This window comes from Lycium ferocissimum, chromosome 4, assembly GCF_029784015.1.
Source record: "Lycium ferocissimum isolate CSIRO_LF1 chromosome 4, AGI_CSIRO_Lferr_CH_V1, whole genome shotgun sequence".
NCBI classification, from domain to species: Eukaryota; Viridiplantae; Streptophyta; class Magnoliopsida; order Solanales; family Solanaceae; genus Lycium; species Lycium ferocissimum.
The window spans coordinates 45,213,301-45,223,673 of record NC_081345.1 but is presented as its reverse complement, the minus strand read 5'-3'; the positions used below and the strand labels follow the sequence as shown (position 1 = coordinate 45,223,673).

Sequence of the window (10,373 nt, the reverse complement as noted above, 5' to 3'; positions counted from 1 at the left end):
AATTGCATGTAATTTCATGATGGTATAAGAAAATCTATATATAAACAGTTTGCTTAAAAACTAACTGCATGTAATTCTATCGAGTTTTAATTCTATGTACTGCGTATCGATAACGCTTCATATATAAAATGTGTGATTTGTAATCTTGAAAATAAGATATATTACTTGCTGTGACAAGTAAAGGGGTAAAAAGAATTCTACACTGTCATATCTATATATGACCTTCCATAAAAATTGAGTCTTATAATACTCTTAAGATTAAAGCAATTTGCGTACTACAACATTAAATATATAAAAAAAAATTATATAATAAGTTAAGATCTTAATATTATTGAGTGATAACCTAAAATAAATGACAAGTAACGTGCTACTCTATAACAAGTTAAATTACACTGATTATATATAATAAAAAATTGGAGGGGAGCCTTAGAGCAAAGGTGAAGTTGTCTCTGTGTGACCGGGTTCGAATCGTGGAAGTAGCCAGCTACTAATACTTGCATTAGATTGGGCTGTCTCACACCCCCTTGGATGTGGCCCTTCCTCAGGCCATGCTAACACGGGATGCTTGTGCACCGGACTGCCCTTTATATAAGTATAAAAGACGATAGTGGTGAACAAGGAAGCAAACAGAATAGTCCTTCAATCATAATAAGAGAGAGATATTTATATGACCATAGATAGCTCATCAACAAGTAGTCTCAAAAGTCCTATGTTGCCTCAAGCATCATTGGACACAAACAAATGGTGGATTATTTCTATTATTAATAAGGTAGTAGATGTTGAAGAAGCCAAGAAACAGACATTGTTCTCTTTGCCAGTGATTATTGTGACTAGTTGTTTCTACTTCGTTAACCTTGTCTCTGTCATGTTTGTCGGTCATCTTGGTAAACTTGAACTTGCTGCCTCAAATCTTGGTAATTCATGGGCTGAGATCTCTGGTTTGTCTTTCATGGTGAGCATCCAAATATTATTTCCTCTTATTACATGATTTATTTATACATTGAGATAAACATCCCGTTATAACGACGTTGTTTGTGTGGATAATTTTTTGTTGTTATAGTGAAATGTTGTTATACCAAACATATAATTTAATATAACATGAAAATTAAAATCGATTTAAGAGAAAACTTGACCATTATAGTAAAATGTTGTTTCAAAGGATGACTATTATAGAGAGGTTCTAACTATGGAAGAGTTTGCAAGTTTTCTTGGAGCATTGCATATCAATAAGAGTTAAAGATTGGTGCACTGAAAGTTCATAGATTTTTTACATTATCGGATGAAATTTACCTACAATAATATAGTATAACCAATAAAATTGTCGTAATAATACAAAATACTTTACACTATTTATTCATATAACTTAAATCCTTTAATAAAGGTCTAGGAGTGCCTTAGAAAACTGTTTACTGTGCATTTTGGTTTAGCACTTTGCTACACATAATGAGGATTTAAGCTGCTAAAACTATTAGTTTCATTAATTGTTACTCCTCCGTTTTAATCTATGTGTCTTACTTTTTTCCTCTTAAGAATAACAATAATTACTTCCATAATTATGTATATGTTGTTGATCAATATTTACTTGCTAACCTTATGGTCCTATAAAATATTACAAGAGATTGCAAGTTTTTCTGGATCATGCATTGCATATAAGGAAAAGGGTCAAATATACCCCTCTATTTTAGTTTATTGGTTAAATTTGCCCTCCGTTAGTTAAGTAGTCAAATATACCCCTCTGTTAGCTAAAGTATACACATATACCCTTGAATGGATGGAAATCCCAAATCAGTCAAAATTACTCAATTTCAATTAAAATTATCCGACCCGTCTCTTATAACCCGACCCGTGACCCCATCTCCTCTCCCTCATTGTTACTTGCTCCATAGCCATCATTGTCGGCCAGCTCGTGACACCAGAGCTCCGGCAAGCTCCGGCCACTATCACATCATTTGCTCCTACTTTGATTAGCAAATGACACGCCACATCTTCACCAGAGCATTTTCTTAAACAAGGTCCAAAACCTAAACTGGCCAAAAAATGCGAGTTGTAGTAAAAATACAGAATCTCCTAGAATGAACGTACCATAAGTCTAAATTCATAACCCATGCCAGCTAGAATTTTTTGACGTGCCATGGAGGAAGAACCCAGGATTATCTTTCAACATATGGAACCGTTAGTACTACTAAATTCAACATATGGAACCGTTAGTACTACTAAATTCAGTATATTAAAGAATGTTGAAAACAAGCTTTCACTTTCAAATAAGAACAGAACATTGTGCTCTTGAATGTTGAAAAAACGAGCCTTGAAAATCAAGTTCTTCGGAGCCATTTGTTTGCCCGCCTCTTTCTTACCTATGCTTTGATGTGATAGTGGCCGGAGCTGTGGTGTCACGAGCTCGCCGGAGCTCCGTGTCACGAGCTTGCCGGCAATGATGGCTATGGAGCAAGCAACAGTGAGGGAGAGGAGATGGGGTCGCGGGTCGGGTTATAAGAGACGGGTCGGATAATTTTAATTGAAATTGAGTAATTTTGGCTGATTTGGGATTTCTATCCATTCAAGGGGTATACGTCTATACTTGGCTAGCAGAGGGGTATATTTGATTACTTTGACTAACGAAGGACAAATTTAACCAATAAACTAAAGTAGAGGAGTATATTTGACCCTTTTCCCTTGCATATATTAACAAATGGCCAGCGCACTACCTTAGGAACTTTCTTTTTCTTCTTTTTTTTTGGTTGCACTTTTCACTGAAAAAAGGTTAGCGACGGACATACTTCATTGCTAAACAACAAAAATTTACCACTGATTCTATTTAGCGATAGATATCATATATTGGTTATTTGTAACGGATTATATATTTGGTGATGAGCTATTTAGCGATTGATATTAGCTAATTCCAATTTATAGTAGTGCATGACGGCTTAGACGAAGATTATAAAAATCTCATCGACATATTATATTTTTGAGTTTCATTTTATTACAATAATATTATTATTTCAATTTATTTATTTATTGACTTTCTTAGATGTCGACACTACTAATGAAATCTCTAACATAGGTTGGCTTAAGTGGTGCATTTGAGACATTATGCGGCCAAGGGTATGTAGCTAAAATGTACAAGATGATCGGGATACATCTTCAAATATCATGCATCATATCATTCTTATTTTCTACAACAATTGCTATTATCTGGTGGTATTCTGATAAAATTCTCATTTTACTTCATCAAGATCCTGACATAGCAAAAGAAGCAGGGGTGTTCTTGAAATTCCTCATACCAGGATTATTTGCATATGGCTTCTTGCAAAATGTTTTGGCATTTCTTCAAGCACAATCAATTATAATGCCTCTTGTTGTGTGTTCAGTTGGATCTTTAGTTATACACATTGGCATTGCCTACGGCTTGGTTCATTGGACAAGTCTTGGTTTTAAAGGAGCACCATTAGCAGCTTCGATTTCAATTTGGATTTCGGTCCTCATGTTGGGAGTATACGTGTTTTTTTTTTTTTTTTTTTTTTGAAGAGATTCAGTCACATATGGAGGGATGGTCTCTCGTTCGTGTCATTTGATCATATCCTTACAAACTTGAAGTTGGCTTTGCCCTCTGCTGCCATGATATGGTGAGTAACCTCATATATGTTAATTTTTGTTATTCTAGTTTTTACGTCTCACAGCGGTTGAGAGAATGAGCTGCGATATCCTTATATGGTCATGAGCAATCATTTTCTCATGAGCTAGCTTTTGAAGTTGAGCTAGAATCAATATCCATTATTTTACCTGGTATCAGAGAAAGACTAATCTCAATTAGGCCCCCATGTTATATAGTCTAAGCTAGCTCCAGATGTTCAGTCCTGGGAGGTGTTAGAAGTCCCACATCAGTGGTGAGATAAGAAATGAGTCTCCTTATATGATTTTGGACCATCTTTGCCTCATTATTAGCTTTTGTGGTTGATTTAGGAGCACGTTTCATATTTTTACATAGTAGTAGGAAAAGAAATATATTGAAAAGGCCCCTAATCTAGACCCTTCCTTTCGTAGAGGTCGTGTATTGTAAGTGATCTGAATGTCTACTGTCAAAGTCACTGAATGAGTAGTCATCAATCCTTAATTATACTATGTAAAATGTGTAGGACCCAACAAAATGTACTTGATTATATTGAAAATACGCGTAACCTAAACCCCTTGTTCGTAGAGTTCGTGTATTAATGTAAGTGCGTGAGCCACTAAAAAGGTAAGTCGTCAATCCATGGACTATGTAATATACTTTCTATTGGATTACGCGTGAGCATTTTACTAGAGATTTCTAGTCTACCCTTTCAACGTAATTGTACTAGAATAGGCAGAGTCAATTTCCCCTCCTTTTCTTTACTAGACGAATAAGATATAAATTCTATTTAGGCATGTCAGGACTTGGCTTGATCCTGTGTTCTCGCGTTTCGAACCCATAATTTCGCAATTTGATTATACAATTTGGAGTACTGGGCTTTGGAGATTCTTGTGTTATTAGCTGGTTTGATGTCAAACTCAGAAACAACTTCTGTGATTGCAATGAGGTAATTAATTAAGCTTTTCTACTTTAACCCATCGCATTTTCACATTATTAAAGGCTAAAATTTAGTCTACCAGACACTATTTGTTTTTGGTTGTGACTTTACAGTGTTAATACTAAAACCATTGCCTACATGGTGTCGTATGGTCTGAGTGCAGCTGCAAGGTAATGTACCATGCATGAGCATTAACTTTTATATACTGACAGTGTGACATAAAGAAATACAAATTATGAATTTAATCAACTAATATCATTTCAAGTTGTCTTTACCTAATGTAGCAGGTAACCTGCCACTATTAGAAAAATCAAAATTTTAGACGGATTGCACTCTTTGCAATTGTTTCTAACTATTTTTCCGTCAAAAATACCAAATTTCAACAGAAACATCCACCGAAAATTCTGATTTGCCATGTGCCTTATTTAAATCTCAATTTTTATAGAAGGTTATGTGTAGATATCTTTTAGGTAACTTGATAGAGTAAAAATATGAGATAAACTGTTATACACTGACGTCTAGCAACATAGGAACGTCTACATTATGAAGTCGCATAAGAAATAATTACAGGTAACCGTACCGTTTATGATAACGTAGATTAGTTACTAAAAGATAAGGTAAATGACTTGTTAGAACGGTTTGACTTGCATAGACAATATAACAATTATTTAAGCCATACCCCACGACGGAGCTAAATTTAAAGAAGCACGTTTAAGAGAATCCCTTTTGTCTAAAATTTAATATTTTTACATATATAAATTGTTGAATCCCTTTAAGATAAAGGAAATTTTATAGTATATCTTCTTTTTTCTTTTTTTTCATTTTTCTCTTCCGTTATCAGGATTCTTGATTCTGTCACTGACAAGGGCGGATCCACCCTTTACAATAGGGGTGGCATGGCACCCCTCAATTAATAAATTTTTTATATACTTATGTTGTAATTTGCTTAAATTAGGTTAAATATTTGATCCTGCCACCCCCAGTCGTAAATTAGATAAAGGTGCCACGGCTGACAGACACAAGTTTGAATTTATCTTGAACATTTTTCGACTCCCGTTTTCCTTTGCAATTTATACTTCCTTTGTACCAGTAATTCCCTTTTCGGCCCTCCCAATTTTCTATTTATCTTTTTATTATTTATATTGATTTTCCTCTTTTCTATTATTTTATCCGTGATCTCTAGTGAGAACACACAAATAGAAACTTCAAAATCCCTTAAATTAAGTATTTTTCTTAACCTCAAATCTATGAGTATTTAAATCAAAAAACTTGGGTCTCAATGGGAATTGTGGATTGAGATCAAAATTCAATTTTTTTTTTTATAATTTTTTTTATTTATTACTCCCTCCGTCCATGTTTACTTGTCTACATTTGACCAGGGACACTCTTAATAAACAATAAATAAAGTGAGAAATGAATTGGAGTACTTAATAATAAGGGTAAAATAGGTATAAAATGGTAAATTATGTCTTCGTTTTCCAAACTATATAACTTACAAGTAAAAGTGGACATATATTTTTAGTATAATGGACAAATAAAAATGGACGGAGGGAGTGTATCATAAAAATTTATGTTATTCTATAATTGTTAAATTCAATTTAAATCACTTTACTACTTAAATTGTGATGGAAATTTCGTAAGCATTGCTTAGAAAAAAACATGAAATTTATGATTTATTTTTGAGAACTTTGTAGTTTATCTAATTCTACATTTACTTATTAAAGTATTTACCTATTGAAGAGTTTTTCTATTATTTTTCTTATTTTGATTGGTGTAATTCCCTTATTGAAGATGTTATTTTACTTGTGCTAATTCATTTTTTAATATATATATATATAAGAGATGCAAGTCCCTTGGTGAAAATGTAGATTTTACTTCTATTGTTAATGGATGTTAATGAGTGTGATTCCTTATTTAAGATGTCAATCATGTTCGTTTCTTGATTTTTGGGATGTAATTTTCATATTTGCAAATTAAGACAAAAGCCTATTAAGTTGATCCGAATAAATTAAAAAGAAATGGACCCGACCCAAATATACATTCCTAACAAGATGTATATTAAAGAAAATTGTGGCACCCGGCACCTTCAAATCCTAGATCCGCCTCTGGTCACTGACTGTTACTGACAACAAATTAACGTGCATGCATTTCAAAATATATGCAGTACCAGGGTGGCCAATGAGTTAGGAGCTGGAAATCCTGCCAAAGCTAAGCATGCTATGGTTGTTACTCTCAAGCTATGTATTTTTCTTGCTCTTTTAGTTGATGATTTGGCTCTATTTTTTTGTCATAATTTCTGGGTTGGCCTCTTCAGTGATAACACTGAAATAATAAACAAGTTTGCCGCGATGATGCCTCTGCTCTTAATATCCTTCATATTCGATTTCTTTCAAGGAATTTTATCAGGTCAGATTCTTAAATTTCATGTCTACTGAAATATTGTTGTACAAAAGAGTTGATGGTTAATTGGAAACAAATATTTGGCCTAACTCATTAGTTTTTGCATTCAACATACATGACCTTGCTAAAGGATAAATTGTAATTGAATTGATCATTAGGGGTGGCTAGGGGATGTGGATGGCAGCATTTGGCTATGTGCATCAACTTGGCTACATTATATTTCATTGGCATGCCAATTGTTGGTCTCCTTGCTTTCAAGTTCAACCTACATGGTCAGGTATATCAAGTGCATGCCATGCTGGTATGTCTTGTTTTCGCTATCAAGAAACATATTCAAAATTGAAACTTTTTCTTTATCTTAAACTTATTATATTTTGAAATAATAATTTTAATATAATATTATTTTTTTAAAATTTGTGGTTTTTTACGTAATATATTTATGCTACACAACGACAACTGAACGATAAAACTATTGAAGTCAATTGCCTTAGGTCCCAAATACATATGGTCTCAAACATACTATATTATATTATTATATATAACATATGGAGTAATTTATATAACTATTACTATTAATAAGTGTTTCCAGATTTTTAACATTTTCTTATTTGGTTGAGGCAGCAAATATGAGCAACAAAAAAATGGTAAATTTTTCTCTAGCATTAGTTAGTATTCCCTATTCAATTCTAAATTCTCCTCATCCATTTACATTCATTTCTTTTTCATGTTTCTGACTTTCAATTTCTTATTTCAACTCATTTTCTCTTAATTAGCTATTTGCTTTTGTCATGTGCTGAAGTACACAGATACAAAATTTTGGTACCACAATTTAAGCTGTATTTGCAGTGCGTAAAAGTTGATAAGTTTACCTACTTTAAAATAATTTCAGACATGCGATGTTTTGAAGTTAATTAGTCAATGAATTAAATTATTAAAACCTAACTTCATATTTTAATGTATGGTTTCGAAATTGAAACTTCGAGTGCTTGATTTTTATGGAATATGTAATTTATTATGGTAGCTGAATTCATTCATTTTTGTGAACTTAATAAAGAATAAATGGAATATCATTTCTTGACATTTTGCAAAACCCTAAACTTTGTGTTATAAAATAGGGCTTATTCCATAAGGAGACATCAAGCCAACTTTCACAAATTGACACCGCATGTCTGAACTTATTCTAAAGTGGATAGACATGCAAAAAAAATTAAAAATTAGATACAAATTAAATAACGGTGTCCCAATAGAATACCCCATGAAATTTTTACTTTATCATATTGATATTGGGTTCACTTGAACATATTTCGTATTGTATGATTTTTCTCAAACCTTAGGGGTTTGATACTACTAAAATTTATTTGGCATAGCTTACATTATTACCTATTTATGGAACATAACTAAACTTTACAATAATTATATTTAATAACTAAAATATAATATATTTACTTCCTATAGCTACCACTTTTTTACCACTATAACTTCCCACACCCCTAAATTTAAGCCAAAAAAAAAGGTCCCTCTCTCCTATCCCCCTAAATACACGCCATTATGCCCAATATCCCTTAATTTCCTCCAATTCCAAATCAGTTTTACAATAGTTCATCTCCCTTGTTTATCTCTAATTAACTACTCATTAATTTCACTCATCATTCAAATCTAATTCCCAAAAAAGGTAAGATTCTATACTGATTTTTACATTTCACCGTGTATTTAACCTATATATTTTTGTTGTATTTTCAGTATATTTAGTTCGTTTGTATTTTTTAGTTTTTTTTTCGTACGGTTATTACGGATACGTGACTTAACAGATCTATATTTTATGTGCATTTTAAGTATATTTTGTATTGTTTATTTTTTTCACATGTTTCTTCAGTTAATTCGTGTTTATTGTTCTTCACCATAACTGTAATTTTTTGTAGTATATTTAACCATTTAAATACAGTCGAAATATACAGCAAATATAACTTAGATATATTCCATAAGTCCACTTTTAATGTACAGTGTGTTACAGAAGTTAAAATTTCATCTAAATACACTCCCAATATATGTAAAATATATATGAAATATAGTTAACAGTAAACCAGAATAAGTAGTATCTAACAGATCAGTCAAAATGCAACTAAAATATAGCCAAAATATATACGAAATACAACTATTAAAACATAAATCCAAAACAAAAGGTCAAATCAGTTTATATAGAGTAGACTTTTCAAATCTTATTAAACCACCAATATAACATAGCATCTTGTTAGCTGTTTGAATGAGATATGAGATCGGATATGGAATGGGAGGATATTTGCATGAATCAGGGAATATTAAAAACTGATTTTAATTTAAATTGGAATAGATTTTGTTTCCATAAATATAGCACTTTCAGTTTTCTCAGTGTGTGTATTTCCGTTATATTTATCCTATATTTAAGTTGACGCGACTACTAGCTAAATATAGGGTCCTCCAGCTACGAATTGTAAATGTAGAACATGTAGTTATAGGTTGTTAGAAGGAGCTAAAAGGTAGCTGTTTGTGAAAATTTTACTTTTTGTATCATCACTAATCCGTACCTATTGGGCCAACCACAAGAAACAACCGATTTGGGAGCCCAAGTTAGGCCCATAGTTACGTAAATGGCGTCGCTACATAAGTTTTGACCCCTTTTTAAAGAGTTTAACTAGAATAGGTTCCTTGCCGTATAACTTGCGGGTCAGAACTTGGCTACAAGTCTACGACCGATCGCTAGAATTTTCGGATGGATCGACAAGGATTTGCATTGTCAACAAATTCTAGCCTAATGATAAGTTCTGGTGATTACTAGTGTTGCTTCCAAACGCAAACGCAAGTATATGCGATCGTACAAGTGATATAGGATTTAAAATCCAGATATCGTACTCACAAAGACTTATGATTAACCGTCAACTAAATTAAATTAATGCTAATTATCTAAACAAGAAATAAAATCCAAATTTATATTTATAAACTAAATACAAATAAAAGAAAACAAATAACGAACTTCAATCAAGAAAGAGCTGATTTTTATCGGAGAAGAGATAGATCTAAGGCTATGACCACTAACAGTCCAGTTGAGTCTTCAAATTGTTCTACATATAGGTTACTGGTTGACGGGTTAGATGTTAATTTTATGAGTATCTTCCGAGTTGCTCACAAGCCTGTAGATGCTACTATAATGCCTATATTCCTATGGTCGCCAGAGGTAACAAGAACGCATTTACTTCTCCGTATTCAACCAAGCAAGGCTAAAGGGTATATTCCTATCCTCATTAGTGAAATGATTAATTGAACAAGCTCTATTATTATGCATGCAAATTCTCTATCCCTAGTTTAATTCACACGCCACAGATAGTGTCTAATTATTTCTTCAAATATCAAACAATTAAGAACAAGAATAAAAAAATAACCCAAAGATGAAAA

General features: G+C 32.5%; 1 pseudogene; it reads left to right on the top strand.

The window, feature by feature from the left end:
* Nucleotides 1–667: 667 nt before the first annotated feature.
* Nucleotides 668–8,850, top strand: LOC132054098 (protein DETOXIFICATION 19-like; annotated as a pseudogene).
* Nucleotides 8,851–10,373: the final 1,523 nt, after the last annotated feature.